The 24,711-nt window shown below is 37.7% G+C and overlaps 1 protein-coding gene across 1 annotated transcript in view; it reads left to right on the plus strand.

Annotated features, from left to right (window-relative positions):
• The first annotated feature begins 362 nt into the window (after positions 1 to 362).
• nck2a (NCK adaptor protein 2a) overlaps positions 363 to 24,711 on the plus strand; it is a 56,620-nt gene continuing 32,271 nt past the window's right edge. Inside the window, exon 1 of the mRNA XM_030124920.1 lies at positions 363 to 613. The gene's annotated coding sequence lies outside the window, so the exon portion shown is untranslated. The remainder of the gene's footprint in view (positions 614 to 24,711) is intronic.

Raw genomic sequence — 24,711 nt, forward strand, 5'->3', positions numbered from 1 at the left:
AATTTGATAGACATATCACCGCTCAATCATTTCGAGTGGGCGCTCGAAATGATTGGATGGTATTTTTTCAGTCCTGTCCATTCCACAGGTGACTATTTATTTATTTATTTATTTTTTTGTGTTAGAGCATTTAATTAATTAGTTGGAATCGGGGTGTGACGGGGATTTTAAGGAATATAATAAAAAATGCAGAAGGAAAACATCTCCTACCCTACCTTTAAATGAACAGTCTGTGTTCCATGTTGACCTGGAGGTGTTTTATTTTGTAGGCACAGGGCGGATGTGTAGTGTTCAGTGTGTGTGTGTGTGTGTGTGTGTGTGTGTGTTATTGAAGTGTGTGTGTGTGTGTGTATGAGGTGGAGGCAGGCAGCCTGAGACAGAAAAACAAGCGAGGATAGGTCCAACCGTACATGGCCTGTCCATGTTTAAAAGGGAAATTCACCAAACCCAAGAGTATGTGGATATAAACCTCATTTTTGTGGGTTTGAAGCGGGCTCAGTTAGTGTTCCCCTCCCGGTGCTCGGGTGTGTTTTTTTGTTTCTTTAGTTTATTTTTTTGGTAGTTCTTGTGTGCGTGTCGCCGTTTGCCCATTCTCTCTGGAGTGAACACTAAGGTAAGGAAGGCTCCGACCGCAAATGCACTCAACTCTGCGCACTTACTCCGCTCCTCCGACTCACATTTGAATTCTTTTTCTTTTGTTTTTTCTCACTTCAGTGCGTATTTTCCACATGTCGAACAGTCGTAAAAGTTGTTAGTGAAACCGTAGCTTTCTCGTCTCACTTTCTCCATCTGTCGCCGGCTCTTTGTCCAGTCGGATGGGCTGAAAACCGAGGTTAGCGTTTGCGCTTATTTGATAGCGCTCCCCATATGGCGCAAACCTTAATTTTACACCTAGAATAATGAGTTTAATTCATGTATTTTTCTATTTTTAAGGGGCCATTGTGTCAAGGCCTGTAGGCTCAGGCTATCATAGCACAAGCAGGTCTTAATATTCTAATATATCTGTTTAATAAGGCTTAATTCATGCGTTTTTATTTCCACTTTTATTAATTTAAACACTTATTTACAACTATTTTTGCAATTAAAATTAAAATGTTTGTTTGCCACTGTTAAAAAACCTAAAAGCTTACACAATGAAAAACAAATAATTCACTCAAACATGGTGTGCCACATGCTGAGGTTGTCAATGTTTCTAGTGGCTCCTCTGTGGAACTACAGCATGGAGGATATTCACGAGAATCAATCCACCAACAGGAGGGGATGACATCTGGGTCCAAACTTCTATAGAAATGCATGACATTCTTATTATAGGACATAAAAGAAAAGGTGATTTTTTTTTTTTTTTTTTTTTTTCTATTGGCATTGTACGTATTCATTTTACACCAACATTCAGTCAGGTACTCATTCATGGCACACCTATTCTACAGACACACCCTCTGTTAACAGCAACACGGTGGCACAGATTTCTAGGACAAGGTTCGCTCAACAATGACAGGTATGTCTGTGCAAGGTAATAAAACACTGTTGGACCTGTATCACACAAACATCCAATCTTACAACATGCATGAAGAACTGGCGGTGTCGTAATTGCAAGGGTTTTTACCTGTTACTTTGCTGTGCTGTGTTTTTTATGTGTGTCTGTCTCCACTTCAATGCTTTTAATTTCCTGTAAGATATTCGCAAACAATTCAAAACCAAGCCCACAGCCTCTCAAGTCCAGTATAAGTCAAGCTGTCAAACATTTACTAGTTACCGCCTGGAAGTCCTTGAAGCAAAGTGCATGTAAAAGTACAGATAATTTGCTGGTTGTCGGACTTAAATAGATGAATTAGTGTTTGAACAGATCAAGTTGGAACACTTCACTTCTATTATCGTGTGACACATTGAAATTCAATATAAATAGGAACTGATATGTAGGTTTTGTAAATTAAATGCTCAAGGTGAAAGATCTGACGCAGCATCTACAAATAATTAGCAAATCAGGCTCTGAGTAATAAGTATTTTCACTGATGTTTAATCTAGTTATTATTTTCACAATGAATCAATGAATTTTATGGTCTTGAAAACATGAGAATGGTGGAAAAAGTGTCTACTCTTCACACCAAGTATCAGTCACCAAAATAGTTGGTTTATTTTGTAATCTCAGCCTAATTCATTTATTAATACAGCGCTACTACCAATTAGTTCAGTCATCATTTATTAGGCCCTATCCATATGAAGGCGGTTCCGGTCGTATCCGCAAAAGTTTTTGACCACACAAAACCGGCATTTACAGTCATTGTAACCACAACTTTTTGAAATCGAGTCCCAGAGTGGATACATTTGAAAACACCAGTTTCGGGTCTTCGTCTGTACGACCAAACCGCAACTTTTCTGAAATGATGATGTCATAGCCCCACCTCTCTAACCTTTCACCCCAGAAGCATGATGCCACTTCACAACAACAACAACAATGGCGGACTACAGAATAGTGCTTGTGCTACTGCAGCTATTGAACTTATTAGAAATACTGAATCAAAATCTTTGGCTACTCTTTCATAACAATGAGCAACAAACAACCATAGCTACCAATATTCAGTACATGCTCTTGGATCCACTGTGGAGAGGGGAAACCAGGAGGTAATATTTGAACAGACCTGGTAGAACCAAACAAGCTTTATACACATGCTCCATGTATTCTTCTCTGTTTTTCCAAGAGCATTACAATGCCACATACAGGCCTGGCATTTGTACTACATCATTTTCAGTGGTTTCGTGTGGATGCAGATATTTCCTGTAATGACACTTTTTCTGAAAACGACAAAAAACAAGATCGGATAGGAAAAGATGTGGTTTTGTGTGGACATGGCCTTAGTTTTTGGCTTTTCCATGCTGATTCCCTGCTTTCTTCTCTTTAATTTTTTTTCACCACAAAGTGCAAATATTTACAAGGTGTCCGTATTTACAGATACCTATTACTAACATTACACATAAGGTTTGATGGGAGAGAAAGAAACCGAAGCTAAGCAGTATGACTAGATAATACAAACATGAGATTGGTAGCATAGTTGAAATCATGTTAAATTACTGCCAATTTCTGCTCTTAACATCAGTCTAAGTGATACTTAAAGTGTGAGTGCCCCCAAGTGGTCCGCGAGAGGATGTCATAAAAAAGTCAAATTTATATCAGTGTTTCTCAAACCACCCTCATCTGACTTCCAAAGCAAAGTTACGAGTACAGATAATTGATTTCTAAATTAAAAGTGAATCCAGTGTAGCCTAAAGAAGCCTAAGAGTAGACTTTTATTGAATTCATCTGTGCAAATCCACGTTTTGCGTCACCGTCTCTATCTGTATAGAGTAAGTAGGTAACCTAACTGTTTAGGTTACCGAGGTTGCCTATTGTCATATGAAAGACCTCTTGCGACTTTTGAATTGTGGTGGAAATGAAGTAGAATAGCTAAGTAATCAGAAACGAAGAGTGAAACGAAATGAAACGAAGAGTGACTTGAACAGTTCTAAAATACGACAATGGATCAGTGACTGAAGAGAAAAGCTGGAGAAACGACGACCAGTGTTAGCAACAAGGTGCAAAGACAGTCTGTAAGCATTTAGGTGTTAGCACCATTTGTAATATACTGCAGACTTCATTTGTAATATACAAAATATAATGATATTGTAATATAGGCTGTTTAAAAAGTTTTTGTTTTAAGTGTGGGAGTGGGAAACTGGCCAGCTGGTTAGGTGGTCCGTGATTTTTTTTTTTTTTTTTAATGATAAAGTGGTCCTTGGTGTGAAAAAGTTTGAGAACCCCTGGTCTAAATATATGTAGATGTAAGAGGACTTCATCATAGACTAGAGGAAAGCTTGAAGGTTAAAGTTGAAAATGAAAATTTATCAGTTTAACCATATACAGAGTAATCTTCATTTGTTATATAACTTCTACAGCGATAGAGTTGATTGATAGTTTCAAATTGAAGTAGTGTTAAATCTACCCGATCATCAGCTTTGTGAACTGATTTTTGCTGCTATTGGAGGACTAGTCATACATTTTATAAACCTGACCTCCAGGGAGTGTGAAAGTGAACTTGAGATAAACCAGAGATAATCTCTGGAAGGTTAAGTACTGTTGTTGTACTTTAAAACATCATAGAAAACAAGGCAGCAGATTAATGATCGATACATAGATATGATTTCATTTCTCTTTGATGATTGAAGTATTTATAGCAGCACATATAACAACTAAAAAGACATGCCATCAAGGCTGGGATTTTCAAAATGTTTTTGTCACACTGCCTTGTTTTACTACATTTTGTGAATCTTTACATTGTTTGATGGCTTACAACATATTTATGGAAAATAAACTGTAGATTTCTAAACTCTAAAGGTTAAATCTGATCATCCATTCACCAGTGAACATGAGAAAAGTGTGCGGTAGATCCCGGAAAAGCTGATGCCTGTAAATATGTGCTATCTGTTGTTTTGGGTTGGACTTTGTGCAACCGATTGCATTTTTTATAAGGAATGTTTTTCCTGTTTTAGTTTCCTTATAGCTACTGTTTAATGTGAACGGAAAGTGCTCCTTTTACTCAAACACAGTTAGACAGTCTACAGTAGAAGCTGTTATGTATGTATGTGAACAGCAGATGCACGCAATCTAATCATTTATTTAATAGTTTATGATCATGAAAAATTCATGCCTTTTAATTTAATTGATATATAAATTATTTATTATTGCACAATCATTTTTCAGTGAAATATCTGAGAGGAAAAAGTTAAATCCTGTTACATTTTATGACAAAGTTAAGTTTCTCTATAGGAGCTCTTAATAAATTTATGATGCTTTAATCCAGTTTTAGACTTGGTTAAGGCTTTCACTTTGCTTTACAACATGTTTGTGTCCTGAGCTGCATATTTTAGACTGCTGCTTAGACTTTCACATGAAGGGAATTAATATGATCTTATTGATACTAGGACCGTTAGCTTCTTTTCAATGATCAGAGTCTTTGATTTCTGTTCATTTTTCCATGTGGGGGAAAAACGTAAGCCTCCACAGGTTTTATGTTTATATTGCTTACAGGGTTCGTCTGCAGCGGTTTGTCTTAAAATAGTGAGATAAAACCTATATCCTGCTGTGTGATTAGCTCTGAGTGAGTATTAATGAGCGAGAACCAGATCCATTCCATCCACATGCATATGGACGTATGGATATGCAGTTATCTGTTACAAACTGCTGTTCATAAACACTATTGGCATTTATCATTAGCATACTAAATAACTGTTTCATATAGAGCTACAACTAGTGATTATTTTACTTGTTGAGTAAAGCATTGATTATTTTTGTTAATTGTTCTATCTATAGAATGTCAACATGTTTCCCAAATTATAAAATAACATCCTCAAATGTTGTGTGTGGTTTATTGTTAAAGGATATTTGTATTTTAAGAGACTGAAATGGGAGAGTTTTGACTTTTTTTAACTTAACAGTTATTATACATTATCAAAATAGTAGTCGATTAATTGTAGGCATCTGATCAGTTAATGGTTACAGCTGTAGTTTTACACTCATTTAGGAAGGTATAACATCACAACTCCAAGTAAAATGACAATATTAAATGAATCTCCATCTATTCTGATAATTGACGGGAGAAATTTTCTGATTCCAGCTTCTTAACTCTTTATAGGGCACTCATAGAAATACTCTGAAATTAAAAATTTTCAACCTTAGTGTGTTATTGGAGGACATAACAGGTTGTTATTCCTTTTGTGAATTTAAAAAAAAAAAAAGTTTTTTGTTATGTAAAAAAATCAAGCTCAATAAAGTTACCATATTTGGTTCCTTACCCATAAGTGGCAAAAAAAAAAAAAAAACAAGAAGTATAAATAAAGAATGCAAGAAAAACACATGTAAGCTGAAAAGAACAACACTTTTAGAACATTCCATCAACATAAGTGCTGATCCAGACACCTGCCAACATCCACATTATCCCTTTGAACATCATTCCTTACATTAGTACCATTACTTCACGGTACCTAACAAAGCAGGTACACTCACTGTTCATGCAGAGGTGGACCTTACAGACTCTGGAGACCACATTGGACCTGAGATTGTTTACTCACTGTCATTGTTGCTGTCACTGTCTTGTAAATGTATGTGGAAATTACCAGAAATAGTTACTTGCCTGATTAAGGGTTAAATGTGATTATATCCCTCTTTCTTTACTTCTCCACAACAGTCACCTGATTATCTGTTTTTTAAAATGGCAATCATCTTTTTTCCTCTATTTGTTTCATACAATTGATTCATTAAGGGAGAAAATAATCAAATAATTACTTGCAGCTCTGCAAGCTGGCACATCACTCCACACTATCGATAAAAGTAATTGATAAGCTGGAAGGCATTAAATTCTGATGGGTCAGTCTGCTTGGATCCTGTCCACATCCTTATCCACCGTGAGTCGCCTCTCTGTGCTCACTGCAAAACGGTTGATGCTTCTCTGTATTCATGGTTTAGATTGTTGAGATATTTTTAACTATATCAGATCTCAGGTGCAGCAGGAGACACCAGACAGGGAATGGCGATCAGTGTGAAAATTGACATTTTGGCTTTATAAAACCCATGAAAGCCTAATATCTGTTGGAGAGAAGAAGGTATTAACAGCAGGCACCAATGGCTGGTCAGGAGAGTAATACTCGTGAGGATCATGACAGCGGGAAGATAAAGGCCATCCCATTGTCATTGTAATCATCTATAATCTGGGGAAAGGGTTGTCACGAAACTTGCACTACACGCTGTTATGACAATGGACCCCTTTTCTATGACCCCGTGATCTAGAGGGCAAAAGAGGATTTGTGATGATATTGAGCAGAAGGGGCTGAGCAGTGCTGTCTGCTTTCTAGGAGTATGTTTATTTTTTACCACATTTTACTGCTTACATTGATTAATTGTTATAGAAATGGATTATGTGAATTTTGTCCATGTGTCTGATTATCTTGACAGTCTTACTTTTCCCTCTGATGTCATTTTCAGCTGTTTGTCAGTAGCTCGTGGTTTCAGTTGTCCGTTCTGAGCGTCTGTTTTGGGTTGAGTTCATCTATTGTCCGCCTCTTCTGCCTTTATCTCTCTCATCACCGCCCTCCACCACCACCCGGGCTTGAGCTCCTAATTCATACCCAACAACTGAACTAATAGTCTGTTGGCTCTGGTGTCCTTGTGTCACCACTGGGCATCAGGCCTAATCCTGCTGTTTGACACTGAAGGAGAGCCGTGAAGGGAAGGAGCGAGAGTGAGAAGGGAAGCTGGTTATAGTAGAGTACCAAAGTGTCTCAGCCATGAAACTCTGTCAACAAAGCCACAGCTGTGGGTTTGTTTTCTGTGGATGGTGCATGATGATACCAAGCAGTTACACAGAGTTGAAGAATTTGTAACATGATTAGTGAAACCCAAGAATGTGAGCAGTGGATGGATTATATTTAAAACAGCAGTGGGTTCCTGCAGAGAGCTGAGGGAAGTGTCTCAGATGTTTATTGTATATTGTAAGTGCTCGAGGCCTGAGTGGTGTTGAAATTGCTTAATACTTCAATCTAGTGATGGAAAATAAGGTTTTATTGATGCCAGAGCCAGTGTTGATTTTGCTTAACAGTCCAGTGCTTTATCGATTCACTTATGGATTCCTAATCAGTTTAATCTGCAGGCAAACTGTAGACACAGCTTTTTTTGTTTATAATCTAAATGTACACCTTTAGGCTATGGCTGCAGTTGTATATCTTAAAGTTGTCAAATAAAACTTGCAGTTGTGTGATTGGCTTTTAGTGAGATTAAAGCATGGTTGCACTTGAATGTTCAAGTACTCCGTGACTCATTCAGTGGATAGACATCCGGTTTTCAATGTTACTGTGCAAACATATGCTTTTTTTCAGTGGCAAGTAATAACGTAACGACTGTCTTTCTTGTGCTTCCTTTTTAAGCTAAATAAGTGGTACTTCCTGTAACACCATACGTTTACGATGGGAAGGTCATCTTTAGGCCACTAACCCCACTCACACATGAGGCGAGGCTTCACTGGATCATGGGTAGTTAAAATTACTGTGGCTACGCTAACATGCTACCGCTAACATGCTGTCAAATCATGCTGTCAGACTTAAGATGCATTTGGATCATGTGTGACTGTCCAAATTTGTAATGGGAGACATCCCAGTGTATCTATCAGAAATTCACGGACACACTATGTTGTTCAGTGTTCTGGTTTATCAGCTTTACCGCTCACTTCATTTGTATGTGTGCGGGGTTGTCAAAGCCTTATTGCCTCCAGTGAATTCACTGCCGGGATGAACATGAGCTCACGAGTGGATAAAGATAGCCGTGTAAAGAGTAATCGAGGGACACTCCAGTCTCTTCATGAGCGACTGCAAAGGTGTTGAAGTTTAACCACTATTATTAAGAGTAAGTTACTTTGTGCTGAAATGGTAATGATTATCATGAGACCCCCATCCACCCTCAAGCGAAGTTTCAAGGATTTGCTGTTGAAGCCCTTGGCACTAAAAGGCTTTCTGGGCAGTCATAGTTTGAAGTGAGTTGGCATGAGTTTTATTTCAAGCATGCATATGTATGAACACATGCCCATGAGAAGCCAGGGGAATATGTTTTTTTTTTTTCCCATGATGATTTTCATCTGAAATAGAATTTCTCAGATGTACATGAATGTATCACTAAGTTTCCCCTCTGGTATGTGTCATTTACTTGGCAAACAGAAGATCTACCTGTGGGTGGTGCTTTATGTTGTTCTCTATCCAAACCTTATCAGCATTGACATCAGTTTTTATCACAGTCTTATTTTGAGAATCTTCACCCAGTCATTGTTCCTGTGCAGTGCAGTGTTGTTTTACAAGCTGTTCGTAAAATCAGTTTTCCACTGGGTATCAAACATAATAAGGAGTTGTATTTCACTTTCACTGTCAGGCACAAAGTCACAGAAGACAAAGACAGACCAAAAGATGCACTGCCCATGGGTCTTAACCTGAGACAGACTAGGGTTCACAGTTTGGTTCAGTATTCAGTGTTGAAGCTGTAACAATTCTACACTAAAATTCTACAAACTGTCAATAAGAAATGACCTGGTTTAGGGTACTGCAAGTCTAAAATAAATCAAGGAATGTCCAAAGATGGCAGAACATATTCATATTCTCTGACACAACCATCTTGACTGTTTCCACTATAGTTGCAGTATCTATTCTAGAATATTCACAGATATGAAAAAATGTGTCACTCTCTCTGTCACTCCCAGGGAGAATGGAAATAACATGACAGCATGAACTCTTCACTTATGAATTAAATTTATGGCAAAATGTAATCATTCTGGTGGTCACTGTCAAGGGGAAACAGAGTAGACAGTATGTCTGACAGTAGCAGCTCAACAGCATTAACACATGGTGAAGTGGACACAGGTGAGGAACACCGAGTGTATTGTAGTGTGCGTCTCCACTGAACTACCAGGGTGTCAGTGAGGATTTGAGTTGCACAGTGTGGGATGAGATGTCACAGATTCTTTCATAGGAACAAAGTTGAACACGTATTTGTTGTTGACTATTGACATAGCTTTGAAGGCTAACTGTGTTAGCATGTGGTATTGATGAACATCTTGTGCTCTGTCAAAACTTCCTGGGTGGAGCTCCTGCTCATGAATTTTGGTTGTGGGAGTGTGAGTAGGTGGCTAAAAATAAACCTGATGGTAAATATGTGACTCAACAGGGTGCACCACAGGGAAATTTCATAATAAACCGAAAGTTGTGTACTCAGACTGTTTGATACAACCTCATGTACTGTTATTCCCCTAGCAGCAGCAGGTGGACTTAAGCTGAGGCCAAGCTTATCAACTGACCTCAACTTAAAGAGAAAACACAAGTTTACCCAACAGCTGGTTCCACAGATCAATCTCAGCGAGATTTTTTTTTGTCTTTCTCTTTTCGAGACCAGTGAAGTATTTCCATTTCATTCTTCCATTGAAGTTAGTGACATTGACACCTGACTTGACTCAAGGGGAAGGCAGGGCACTTACATAATATACATAAAGATAATAGGGCCAAGTGACTCTGGTAAGATTATGATATTTTAATATTAATGATACATTTTTTGATTTTTTTTTTTTTTTTTTGATTTTTTTTTTTTGAAGAAGTAAGCAAATTTGGACAATGGTGTGGACCTCTGGGAGTGTAAAGGGTCATGGCTGAGCTGATTCTGAACAGTATCTTGCTGACAGTAAACTTCAGTGCACCTTCACTGCATAACAGAGTCATTTTATGGTCTTGTTAGTATAACCTTTTAACTACTCCTACAGTGGAGCTGTCTGTCAGGTGTCTGTGTTTTACTGAATAAACAAACGGCCTGTCAAAGTCTAGCTCTGCAGATGAGTGAGCTGTCATACAGACCTGTCACAGCCCAGACATCAAAGCCTCTAAAACCTGAAATAGTAACAAAAAAAGAGTGTTTAGATGCACTATAAGATCACTTTTTAGAGTTTCCAAATCAAGCAAATGAGAACAAAATCATTCTGACCCAATTCCAGCAGCTCTTTATTGGCTTCATTTTGGAGTTGAGGTCCTTTCCTCTTGGTTTAGACACATTTAGCATCATTAATGCCAATGTTGAGGGTACGTCTGAAGTGGACACCCTTATTATGTTTCTCCCTGTAATGGCAGGCTCTCCCATGTCTTTTCTCTGGGTGTGGATGTTCAGGACCGCTATGAACACACTGTGGCCACACTTTGAATGGACCAGATTTAGCAGACCTCAGCTCTAAGCCTCTGGAGGTGTCCTGGGAGATTACTTTGCAGATTGTAAATACGACTCTTCCTCCCTCAACAGTGAAATGTGACCATAAATTCATAAACATCCAGAGCTGCTCATTAAATAGTAATCAAGGGACAGTGGCTCTCCCACGTTAGCCATCAGCGTGTACAGGCCTCATATTACATAGCAGAAAATTGGTACTTTGGGCCATAAAGTGAGACAGTGAAGTGTGAAACCCAACACTTCTTAGCAAGAGCGTGTAAACTTCAGACAAAAGGTGAGGGTACAGTCTGTATCCACACATACTCAAACAACAAAACACTAATGTTACAGCTCAGACAGCACAGCAGTGACAGATGGTAATTGACAGTTATGTCAGTTACGGTAATTGGTTTTGTGGTCAAACCAGTTTCAGCTTCTTTAATATAAGTGTTTACAACAAATTGAATATACTATTATACTATATTTTAATGTATTAATATTTCAGTTGGTTTTTTTTGTCAGTATTTACCAGTGTTTTATGGCCAAAAGAGATAGACTTGTAGACATTTACTGGTAAAAATCACATAATTACATCTGAGGATATTGTAATTTAAGTGGTCTGAGAGGAAAGAAGAGCGCTACCCACTTCTATGGATTTTTCCGGCTTGGGAAAATCTACCCCAGGATGTTAAGATTCAATCAGTTGTGAGTATATTGCTGTACTCTGATTCGACATCAGAGGTTGGAAAAGTGGCTTCTGTTCTGCTCAGGGGTGTGAAACGATGTCTGGTCATATGTATTTACATTTAGCCTTTTCATTCGGACTGAAGGTTTCAGCTACTGTAGCCTTAGTAATATAATATTCCAAATATTATGCTTTTTAATTCCAAAAATGTCCTCGATATGTTCCAGACTAGGGTTGCATGATACTGGGGAAAACTGATGTTGCGATTTTTTTTTAACCCTGCAATATATATTGCAATATGAAAAAATACTTGGGAGGATATAATAGCTGTGTGGTGCCGACCTAAATGGTCAAACTAATTACTTGTGTTACATCTCGCTGTGACGACAAGTGCAAGGTACTGTCAACATAGAACACGTTTTAATATTGTTCTTCTTGTAGCTAAAATAATTCCAGATAACTGACATTGCTTTTCTTTTTGGCACCAAGTCTTTGTTTTCAGTGATTTTCTCTTGTTCGTTGCTCATTTTTCAATGTTGTTACCAGCGACTCACTCCATGTGCAGGGGTGTGGTCTGCTTCAGCAAACTGATTAAGAAGGATTGTGATTGGTGGATCACTGTGCGCAGTGTGTCAGGTACCCAGGTTGAAATTAGATGAGAACATGTTGAGTTCATTTGTCTCCTACATCACAGTTTATAGTTGTTTCCACGTTCAAAGTATATTTATTATAGCAACCTTTGAAATTCACTATGGACTGATCTGTATGAAAAATTACAGTTTTATCCTTGTTTGCAAGCTTTGATTTATTAAAACGAACAACGATCACATGATTATTCACAGTTAGCCAGTAGCAATCCATTTTTTCCATCATCTGATCTGTCAGTTGTGAACTAAAAGCAAGAGTGTTGTCTCCTATGGAAGTCACTGGAGTTTCTTTGACTCATAAAAAGTTCTTGTTTTCTGTGGGGGCTTCGGCAGGCCCTTCATGCTCTAATTGATTTAATTAAGTGGACATTTTTCCCCGTAGCACAAACAGGCTGTACACAAACAAACATTCAGTTATCTCACCCAGAGCACAAAGGCTTTGCTTATCGGTATTTCACAGAGCGATCCACGCTCTAAGTTCCCCTTAGTGCATCGCAACCCACGTTACATGCACCCTCTGAGGTTCAGCCTCATTAACAATCTCGCACCATTCCTGTGGATTTGGAAGGCACAGAGGGTTTTCCCAGATGTGAGACGAGAATTGTTTGACATATCACTTACATGTGTTGATGGACAGAGATATTTAGTGGTTTTATGATGTCTTTGACAACCTTGTCTCTTCAGATATTCTTTCATTCCGTTTCATATTCCCTCTGCAAGATGACATATTCTGTTCGGTATTATCTGTGACTAAGATTATTTATACGGGCAACCAAAATTACTTGTTCAGTTGTTTGCTTAGCTGCATGAATCTGGCATCAGCACCTGATCATGTGAGTGAAAATAATCTCTTGATGTCACAGTAAGTAGATGGTGTTTGTGCAGATCAACAAGACTCACTGTAGTAATGAGTCATTTTCAATCCACATCTTATGTTGTGTTTGGGTTTTAGATGGAGTTGTATGTAGTGCTGTCATGGCAGCAACAGGGTAGTTGTCGATTAATTGTCATGCGGATAATTGTGATTAATGATTTGTCTTCCTGTTCATCTTTGCCACTAGTGTAGCATAAACTGGCTCCAGTAAAAGTTAAGCACTGGGGAATAAACGCAATGAAATGAAGTCATTAAAATAAACCACATAAGTCTCAGACAATATGAAACTATTTTGGAGATAGTGAGCATATTTCACAATTCTTTTATATCCAGATGCATGAAGATGATTTTCACAAGTATGCAAAACTGTAATAATGTTGCTTATAAATCTCTCAGGCATAGTTGTGTGTATATAAGACTCAACTGTCTTAATATTTTTCCCACAGAGCCATCTGTACAGATCTAAATTGAACCCTTTGGGTAATTTTTAATTTTCAGGCTCAGTAAACTGGATTGAACTGAGATCAGATTCATAAAATGTTCTTATCTGTGTGTTTCTGTACACAGATAAAGCTTTCTAACACCATCATTTTATATTGAGGGTGTTTAATTATCTTTGCATACAGTCAGCCTCCATATTATGCAAGGTATCTTCCATCAACAGCGATGTAAATGATGTGGTTATTGTGAGGCACATGCAGGCTTTAAATATGCAGCAGAGCAAACTCTAAGGCAGCCGTGATATCATTTATCTACATAACTATGCCAAGGTCAGCGTGCAGGACTCTGCAGGTTCACTTGATTGCACAGCTTCAACCAGTCAGGGATCAGTGAAATGAGCTTGTTTTGCAGTTTGTTGGCTTGAAAATAATGCACACTCAACTCTGTGTGTGTGCTGTGAAGTTGAAAACTGGATAGTAAGTTGCTTGTTGTATTCAAAATATTATAACAACCTCTTGAGAGCACTCATATTAATACTTAATGACTCGAACCTGCTGAGAGGATAAGAACTTTCTGAGTAATTTCCCACAAGATAATTGAGAAATCTGTAGGATTAAAGAAAGTGCCCACACAACACACACACAGAAAATAAAGTAAGCGCTTCCTCCAGGCGTCTGAGTCGTATGAATGTTTGCTGGGGCATGCACTGTGGGAGGAGGGATTATGGTGATGGAATTCAACTCCAGTGAAAACCTGCCACCGGCTCTGCTGCACCTACAAGACACGAGCATAACAATGTTGTCAGAATTACAAAATGAACAAGACAGGACACAACCAAGCAGAGGTAACAACATATCTGAGTGTGCCCTTAGTGAAACCTGACCACCTGTAGTGTACACAGGGCTCCACACTGCCAGATTCATATTATCACACTATGTCATTTTTTCCCTAAGCTAATACCCCAATACAAGAGCTGAAATAATAGTCTATACCAAGAGTGTTCTACAACAAGCAGTCATGTGAAAGCCATTCTGAACCCGAGTCAAAATTATTCACAGCAGCCATCTGGGCATCAGTCTGGACCATTGTGCTCATGAAATGTGTATGAGGACAGATCAGTGCTTTGAAACAACCGCTCCATCATTTCTGCATGAGGGTCAATTGACAGGAAAGCAGCCATTTTGACAATAACTACTATAGTCAGGGATTTGGATCCAGCACCCAAGCCCTTTTGTGCACCTTTTAAAGCGGTCTTAGTTTATCAGCAGCCACACCATGAGACAGATATGTAATAAACACTATATGTATGCAGACGGGGCAGTGATTAAATGTACTATACTACTCTCAGGCTGTGACAGAAGTAATGATACAAGAATTAAATTCATCAGCACACGTTTTGTATCTGCACCGCAATAGTTGTAAATCATGAAGCTCATCTAATGATCACCCTGGTACAACAGTGGTATTTATGTGAACAGAAAAAAATCGATCAGAAGGAGAAGAGTGTGGATACAGGGATAAGAAGGCAACATTTGGTGACAATTAAGCAGAGAATGCTAGAGGGTAGTTTCAGCGAACATAAACACACCTGTCGTGTTGGATCTTAAGTAGATGTAGGTCGTAGCAGCAGTCACTGTGAAATGATTATCCCAAATGACTGAAACTGTCTGAATTTTGTCCCAGACTGTCTTTGGTTGTAAAACCTGGACAGTGGCCATGTTGGAACGTCTGTATGTGACATAGGATGACAACTGAATCTACAACTACATTTTCTCATGTTGTGGTGTAGAACAATATTGCACCACATATACTGTGTTTAAGCCAAAATGTGAAGTAAATGTATGGAATTGTTCAGTATTAATTTACCATTAAATAAGTCCAGTGTTTCAGTTTGATCCAAACACAGATCTCCTCTTTTGGCTTTTTGGTCTGCATTAACATTCAGTTTCACACCAGCAAATTTGGTTGGTTCTGAATGGAAATATCACAAAGTCAGAATAAAATGAGGCAGGTGTGATAGTGGTTTCAGTAATAGTAACGTATGACTAAGTAAACAGATAAATCTGGTTGTAAACATGAAAATAATGGTAGAAAATGTAGGTGATTCTAGATGTTGAAATGCTCCTATTGGTGTTGATTCTTTTAAGAGTGTGACGCTCCATTAAGAGCATCTCTAATGTTTTCAGAGATGGATCATTGCGTGGAATCATCACTTCATGTTTGCTATAAAGACATTTTTTCCTCTTAAAGTTTGCTCGTTTTGTGCTCAGTTGCTGATTCAGTTGCTGAATGTAGCAACATGATAGGCTTTTTCTAATCCATTTGTGCCCGCTCCCTTCTAATAAATCTCGCACATACACATAACTGCTGCAGCCAAAGGAAATCCTGCTTTATTCATGAGATGTATGGCTTCACAGGCTTCTCTAGAGGGTTCGCATAGGCAGTATTTAGCCCGTAGTCTCTCTCTGTCTTTCTGTGTCTACAGTCATTTACCCTATCTGCATGTTGGCTTGGCAGAAACACTGTTGTCTGAGTGTGACCTCGGCCTTCCGCAGCAGTGCACACACAGCGGCTGGCAGATGCCTGCTGAATGTGGTGCTTCACTGTTTTATGTGGCAGCAGTTCAGTGGAAGGAGTGATATCATCTGCACGTCAGAGGCAGATGTACCATCAGATGCTAAGTCACATTAAAACACTGTAGAGGCATGTGGTTGTACTGTAGAATGTCAACCAGTGAGGAGGAAATCTGAACAGGAACACCGCAACGCAGAGGCTTAACAATATACAGCTACTTTTTTCCAAAATATCCTGTTTTTATTCAGACAATGCTGCAAAGAGAGTTAATTTTCCCAACTCAGTTAGAGGAAGAATGTTCTTTTTTTGCCCCTGTTCTGCTCAGTTGTTGTCTGCAGGGCGTTCTGACCTGAAAATGGGATCACACTGACTGAGGAAACATTGTGACCTCTGTTTTTTGCCCTTCGTCCTCGATCACATGCATGGTCTAAGGATGAAAATTCAGTGGATGCACTGATAAAGATTTTTGGGTTGCTTAAAATAACTATTTGGCCAAAAGCCAGTGCCCAGACTGTTGGCTTTTTTATTTCATCCTTTAATTTTACCTGAAGAACAAAGCAATTTTTCTTATAATATACTTAGCCATCAAAGTATTTTTAATTAGGACGTTTTTGACTGTAGAAGAGTGTGTAGAATGTGTGTGTATCTATTGTATGTATGTGTGTATGTGTGTGTATATGTATATATATTTTTAAATTTAATTTAACCTTTTATTTAAAAATCCCATTGCGATTAAGAACCTCTTTTACAAGGGAGTCCTGGAAGAAAGGCAGCAGCAAATACAACACACAGTTACAAGGTTACACAGTTAAAACACATAAAACAGACACATTTGACAATAAATTGTTAGGAAAAATAACATTTACAAGCAATGCATATGTTACCACAAATCATAATGTATTGGTCTGTGAAGAAGCACATTTCTCTTTTAACTCTTTTCTGCAAAAACTGTGGTAATCTCTGGTTTGAAGTGTTAAAAAAGCACAAAGGGCAAAAGAAAAAAAGAGAAAGAGTTGCTTGTATTGATTATGTGGAGAGGAGATGACTCGTCCTCACACTGAGTTTTTCCCCTCAGCCTCGGAAAAATCAAGAGCGAGAAACAACAAAGATATGCTGGGGGAAAAAGTGTGTTGTATATGTTATAAAACCAGGTGTTTAATTCCCTGTTGAACTAGATGTTGGATTATTAAAGTCGAAGCAATGGGAAAAAAAACTGCTGTGGTTACTGAAGTGTTTAAATGGGGACAAAAGGCGAGTTAAAATCAGACTGAGAAGATTTAATTAATATTACATTCTTTACAAGCTCGCAATTTTCTTCTTCACTGCCTTTGCAGGTGCATCACAAGTGTTCTTTGCGTGAAAAAGAATATAATCAGCAGTAGAAGAAAACAAAATGGGGAGGAGCTCCACTGTGCCGCTGTCTGGAAAAAACTCCATTGGGAATTTTTAAGACTAGACTCTTAATACTCAGACACTTGTGAAACCAGTATTGAAGTTAAGGTGTAGTAGAAAAAGTATGTAAAAAATTAGAAGAATCTCAAGAATTTAAAGTAGTCGGGGTTTGTACAGGTGCTTGAAATCCTTGAAAATGCTTGAATTCAGCTTGTTGCTGGATTTCAATGTTGTGTTTTCAAGGTCTGGAAAGGGCTTTTAATTATAACTGATGTGATTTAAAAAAAAAAAAAAAAAAAAAAAAAAAAAAAAGGAAATTACCAGGTGCTCTCAGGTTGACTTCAGGTAAATTTTTTTCTTAATCTTTGTCACGGTGTGAGTGTGCCTGAAAAATGCCGGGTGGTGTCCCTTTTTTTGGATAAAACTTTGTGTTCTCCTTTAATTTCTAAACTTTTTGCTATTATGAAACATAATTTTAGATGTTTATAGTATAATACAATGTACATCATTGTGATAAAAATTGGAAAAAAAATAATCACGAGTGTATATATATATATATATATATATATATATATATATATATATATATATATATATATGATATGCATTTTACTCCAGTAATAAGTTGCTGTGCTGGAATAATTTGAAAATCACCCTTAAAAGTGCTTGAAAAATGTGTACGAACCCTCAATAGTGCATTGTATACAAACAATGTAATATATACCTTTTACACGCCATCTCTGTTCCCATCGTACAGTTTGAGGCCTGTGGTTCTGACGTCAGCGCAACGTTATGTAACATAGACAAACAAACATTGAGAAAAGACAAGCAGGATCCCAGTTTCAACCCAGAAAGAGTTCCCATGTGTCTGGGAAAACCTCAATAAATATGGTTTGTTTTTTCAGTCAGTATGGAAAATAACTGTCAGGCTTGAAAAATGCACCGTCGTTGTTTTTTGTCTTGCCAAATGAAGTGACAAGGTCTCATCTTTCCCCTGTTCGGATATGGCTTCACAAACTTTGTTTTGCAAATGTTTTGTTGCAATGATTAATTCGCAACAAAAAACGTCAGGATACTGCATTTGCTCTCCTTGTTAAAGAACACTTTTTGTTGCCGTCTTAAATATTTTATGCCGCTGTGTTTCAGAGTTTACAATAAATATTTTTTGAAGGTCAGTATAACCATTTTTTTTTTTAGATTTATTTTTCAGTGTTTGACAGATGTGAGTTGTAAGTACAGACAGACAGGAAACCGTAGGGAGGGGATGAATGACATGCAGTACGTGCACAGCTCTTTTACACAGAGATGGATCAGAAAGTGTATTTTTCATAACGAAACCATTGCTATAAGGAAAAGTCTCCATTGTCAGTCAGGCTTTGAAAATGTCTATTATTATTTATTGTTTCCTGTCACCGTGGTCCTGACAAGCTGACAGGAGAGATTTCAGACTGAACGACGGGGAATGATTAAAAAACATGAGCGATCACAGCTTATTCACCTAACGTTAACTCCCTGTTGACTCCGACTGACATTTTACCAGTATATGAGACGTGAGGAAACATATTCAGAGCAGGTTTATAACTGGCAGTCACACTGTAGGAGGCATTATTGGATACAGTTATCTAAAGACTTATTCACACAGGACTAGTATAACCTGTGGAAGAAATTAGAAATGAGCCCCCTATGTATTGGTTTCATGTGGCGTATTCACACATGATAAGCAAAGTCTGTTTTTTACTGGAATTTACTGGCATCATTCCCCAGTTCTGATGTCAAGGGCAGGTTCACTACTTAAGGATAACTGTTTTAAAGTAGAAAAATGTTCTGTACTGTCGCTGTCCTGCTCGTTATCCGTCTCATCATATTATGAGATGATGTGAGTTTGCTGTTTCTGTGAATATCCATGCCATATCGCAGCACGACCCTCCTGAATTTCCATCCAGAAGACGTAAAACTTTGATTTATCATCACTAGCGCAGCCTCCGCAGTCCTCAACTGGGAAAGCTGAATAAATGTGTGAAGGGAACACAAAAAATAGAGTAAATCATATCATATTACAGAGATGTCAATTCACTCAGGACTCAAACTATCACAGGATGTCCACTTCTGCTGGAGTAATCATTGGCATTAGAATTTTTATTTTACAGTTTCAGACATGACAGATTTACACACGGTTCAGATCACATATGACCTCTGCAATTATAATAAACAGGGTTTGTACGGGTGCTTGAAATCCATGAAAATGCTTGAATTTCAATGTTGTGCTTTCAAGGTCTGGAAAGTGCTTGTAATTATAAGTCTGTGATGTGATTTATTGACTTATTTTTAATATTAACTCTGCCAGGTTAGATGCCAAGCCAAAGCTACTTATAGAGAGGTGATGCATTTTGAAAAATAAAATTTTATGTCAAAAAAGAAAATGACCAGGTGTTCTCAGGTCGACTCCAGGTACATTTTTATCTTAATCTTTGTCTCGGTGTGAGTGTACCTGAAGAACGCCACATGGCTTCCCTATTTTTGGATAAAATATTTGTGCTCCCCTTTTCATTTCTAAAAACTTTTGCTATTATGAAACATAAGTTTATATGTTTATATCATAATACAATAGGGCTGCAACTAACGATAATTTTAATAATCAATTTATGTGTAGATTATTTTAATAACTAACACTGGGTTACAAAAAAATGTTTTTTGCAAGTTGTCTAGGTTTTTTCAACTGAATTAGGACCATTTTGCACCGCTAAATCCAAAAATGACATCTGTTTTTCTCAATCAGGTCAGGTTTTTTTGCTAATTTGATTTTGAAAAATTTGATCCTCTCACAAAATATAATAATTAATACCAAAATAAGATTGGTAAGCACACTTTATGAAACTTGTTACTTGATTCCTGTTAGGTACAATGGTGTATTCACCGCAGATGTAGCAGAATACGTCAGGCTTATTTTTGCAAGATCTTCTAGTCAAAGCCATTTCATTCACCTGTAATATTAAAAAAAACATTAATCATAAATTGGCAAAAGTAAAATCTTCAGAACTTGTTTATTGCAAGAAATATGAAAGAATTTTGTATCATATGATGTGAAAATGCCCATAAATGTAAGCAAAAATGTTAAACAGCCAATATGTAGCATAGTTCAGAAAGCTGACCTGATTGAGCAAAATTAATGTGATTTTTGGATTCAGCACACCAAAATTATCCTAAGTCACCTCAAAAAACTTAAATAATAAATTTGCTGTTGACCAGTGTAATCGATTCACTGGATAAACACAAAAGACTCAATTCACATCGGTATTTAACCCAAAGCAATGAGCTAAAGGCTGCGGACAAGTCATTAATGATTACATTCACAGTGGCTTCGGGTATAGTTAGCGAGCTCTAGCCCGCTACCTAGACTTGTTATAGCTAGAGACTAGCAAGATATAGTCTTCAACCAGCTCCGGTTATAGACTATCAAACTAACGTTGTATGTATTAGTTCCAGTCGACGATAGGTAATGTTAGTCTGTTGGCCTGATAAATGGAAATGGATGAAAACATTAGAATTATGACTACAGTGTCTAACTAGCTAGTGAGCTAAAGTAATCACGACATGTAGATTATCTTAGGTTAGTTTTATGTTACCGGTGGCCACAGTAGCCCTGTTTGCCCACACATAGTGCGCCATGGGATTTTGCCATTTTTTTCTCCATATTCAAGTTTTGTTACATTAACAGTACGTTTCAGGCAAACGGGGTTGCTGTGGCCATCATGAACATACTGTAAACCTAGCTTTAATAATATGGCCTGGCATCCGAAGCCTCAGCCAAGCTGCTCTGTGTTTTCCTCTGTTACACTACACAGCGTGTGGGCATCCCTCAATACTAACTAGAGTGGCACAATATATGTGGTATGAGCATCGTCAACGCAATATACGTGTGTGCAATAGTCACATCGCAGGTCCTGCAATGTAGGAGGCAAATGAACTCAACATGTTCTCATCTGATTTTAACTTGGGTACCTGACACACACTGCGCACAGTGATCCATCAATCACAATTGTTCTTAATCAGTTTGCCGAAGCAGACCACACCCCTGCACATGGAGTGAGTCACTGGTAACAACATTAAAAAATGAGTAATGAACAAGAGAAAATAATGAAAACAAAGACTTGGTGCCAAAAAGAAAAGCAACGTCAGTCATCTGGAATTATTTTGGCCACAAGAAGGATGGTATTGAAACGTGTTCTGTAGTGATAGTGCCTTCCACCTGTCTTCACAACAAGAGGAAACACAACTAATTAGTTTGACCATTTACGTCAGCACCACACAGCTATTATATCCTCCGGAGTAATTTTTAATATCACAATATTTTTCAGGGTTAAAAAAAAATTGCAATGTCAGTTTTTTCCCAATGTCGTGCAGCCCTAATACTAACGTGCTCAAGACCCAACGAATCAACTGCCGAATTCATTGCCAACTCTTTTAAGAATCAATTTGGATCAATTTAATCAATTTGTTGTTGCAGCACTATAATACAATGTACATCATTGTGATAAAGAAGTGGGAAAAAAAAATCCTGAGTATATGTTTTCCTGTTGATATGTATTTTACCCCAACGATAAGGTGCTGTGCTGGAACAATTTGAAAAAAGATGCTTAAAAGTGCTTGAATTTGACCTTGAAAAATGTGTACAAACCCTGAATAAATTAGGTGCGGTTTAATACTAGTCGTGTCCAAATAGGGCTGAACTTTCAATAAATAAAAACAAAACACAAATTTGACTTTCTTATTTATCTGCCACCAGTATGGATCCCTACTTTCAGCACTATTATTTTCACTTCTGCTATATGCTATATTCATTTTCATATTTTAATTTCATCACTTAATTTTTCTAAATAATCTTACATTTAATTGTCTGAGCTAATTGTCCAAATCTGTGCTCGGGTGAGATTAAGGTGTTCAACAGGTGGGCGCAGCGTTGCACCAGCCTTCCTGCAGGTCTCTGGCTACATACATCACGCTGTTCTCTTGAGAGCTTCAGGGCAGAATCTGATCAAAGAGAATAATTCAGGTCCATAGCTGAGGGAGGGGTAGAAATAAGACCGATGGAGCAGAAGGTACAAAGAGTAGGTAAAGCTCAAGCAGGGATAAAGTCAACAGTAGTGTGTATTCCACAGAGAAGACAAAGGGGAACGCTACAGCTGCACAGTAGTTCTGTATGAGTTAACCTCATTTTATTACATCTTTCACAACATATCCCTCGAATAGGTCTTTGTATTGAATCTGGCTGAATGTGATGTTCCTGCACTCCTTTTACATGTAAGCTTGGCTGGAACAGTCATTAGATAATATTATGAGCGCAGTTGTTTAAGCTTACAGCCATCATTTCAAATCATTTCCATCAAGCTGTTATATTTCTATTTCTATTTCCATGTCATTTTCCTCCATTTGGCTTCTCTTCCAGGGATTAAATGCTGAGATAGCTTTGTGTTTTTCTTACTTTTGGACATACTTTATACTATTAGAATATTTGCAAAATAACTCAAATAGAAAATGAAAACAACTCTGAATTAGAAGGTTTGAGAATAACCTGATTCCTGCTTTAAAAAAAAAACAAAAAACACTTCCTCCTCAGGATAATGTAATTTATTTTCAGGTCCAGATTGGTAGAGAATAGATTCTTTTTCTAGTAAGATGAATTCAACCAATAGTTTTGCTGCTAAAGTGTTAAGAAACAAACCAAACCAAAAACAATAGCCCTTGCCTCCCCTTGGGGAAGGTGAGGTAATAAAAGGAATCTTGAATCTTGAAGGTGTATGTATGTATGTATTTTAATAAACTATTATGAGTAGTTTAGCACTGTAACAGAAAAAGATCAGTCTTGATTCATCTTCTTAATCGTCAACTATAATTGTCGTGACAGCCCTTCTGAAGCATAGAGTGAACATACAGACGGTTCACATCATGCCCCTGCTTTGAGCAGCTGCATGTGTCTTGTTTTTATTTATATATTTATATATTTTTACCTCCCTTGTTGGCTCATTAAGAGGAAATCTCTGTCTGCCATGTATTGCTTGCAGGGATCCTCACAGATGCATGATAATGTAACAGTATGTGATATTCTGGGATTGTAAATTTAGATTTTTGCGAAAGCTCATCCTCTTTTATCCTTAGTACTTTTGTTTTTATTCATGTCTGTAATCCAAGCATTCCCTAGATCACAAAATATATCCATACAGCGGATTGTCCTCTATTGCTGATGAGTTTTTCAGATGTAATTTGTCACGACTATGATCACAATCTTTTTTTTCCTCATTGCAATGTAAGGGCGGCAGATGTTTCAGTGGCAAAAATCAGAAAAAGAAGAACAGGAGGTGTTTGGAAATAGAACTCCCTTCTTTTTGACTCTTTGGTGTCACTTTGTTTTCTGAGGGTTTTCACTCTTCACTTCCTACAGAAATGAGATATCCAGGAAATGAGCTGTCAGAGCAGTGAGAGAGGGAGCCTTGTAGGAGAATAAGGCAATTTTAAAGTAAAGACACACACCAGTGCGGCTGCCTCAAAATCTCTAGATGGGAATGCAAATAGCACAGCTTCCCATGAGCGGAGGGAAAGCGGCATCACCCCCGTGTGTTCATGTGTTGAAGATTGTTAGTGGATGTGGCCTAGATGCTGCAGGGACTTTTAATGGTTTTGTGTGGACTGAAATCTAAGTACCTCCTGTGTACACACGGTTTAGAGGAGCATAGTCTTTCAGTGCTTTTTGTCTGCAGTGGACTTTAAGTTAAATGCTTGTCAATACATAGGAGCATATTAATACACGACAGACTGATGATGGTGCCCAGAAAACCCTGAGATTTTGGCTTATTTTTATCACTGCAGTGTGGCATAATAAGCAGCAAGATCTCATTGCAAAGACGCGCAATTAAGACAATGTTTATTCTGTCTGTGGCCAATTTTCTGTTCCTAATTTGATGTGATTACTTCATTATTCAATCTCATCTATAAACGCAAAGTGGAAAGAATTATTTTGAGCTAATAATTGCCGTATTTACAGTTGAAATGTGGTTCCTCCTACAGCTCTATTTAGATTAATCAAGAAGAGGGTCGGACAGCTGCAGACAAGCACTTTGATTTGATTTAATTTTATTTATTTATTTTTTGCGTCTAATTAACAACTCCAAATGGAAAATGTGGAAAATACAATAAAAGAAGCATAAAAACTAAAAGGTCATTTCCCTCTGGCAGATTATTAGAGCTGTTGCATTCATGATGAATCACAAATGAGAAGGGGTTTTTTTTGTTTGTTTTTTTTTATGACTCTACAGGTTTTCTTTGTGTTGTTTTTCCACTGCTTCTGCATTTCTAATTG

Source organism: Sphaeramia orbicularis, chromosome 21 (assembly GCF_902148855.1).
Source record: "Sphaeramia orbicularis chromosome 21, fSphaOr1.1, whole genome shotgun sequence".
Classification (NCBI taxonomy): domain Eukaryota; kingdom Metazoa; phylum Chordata; class Actinopteri; order Kurtiformes; family Apogonidae; genus Sphaeramia; species Sphaeramia orbicularis.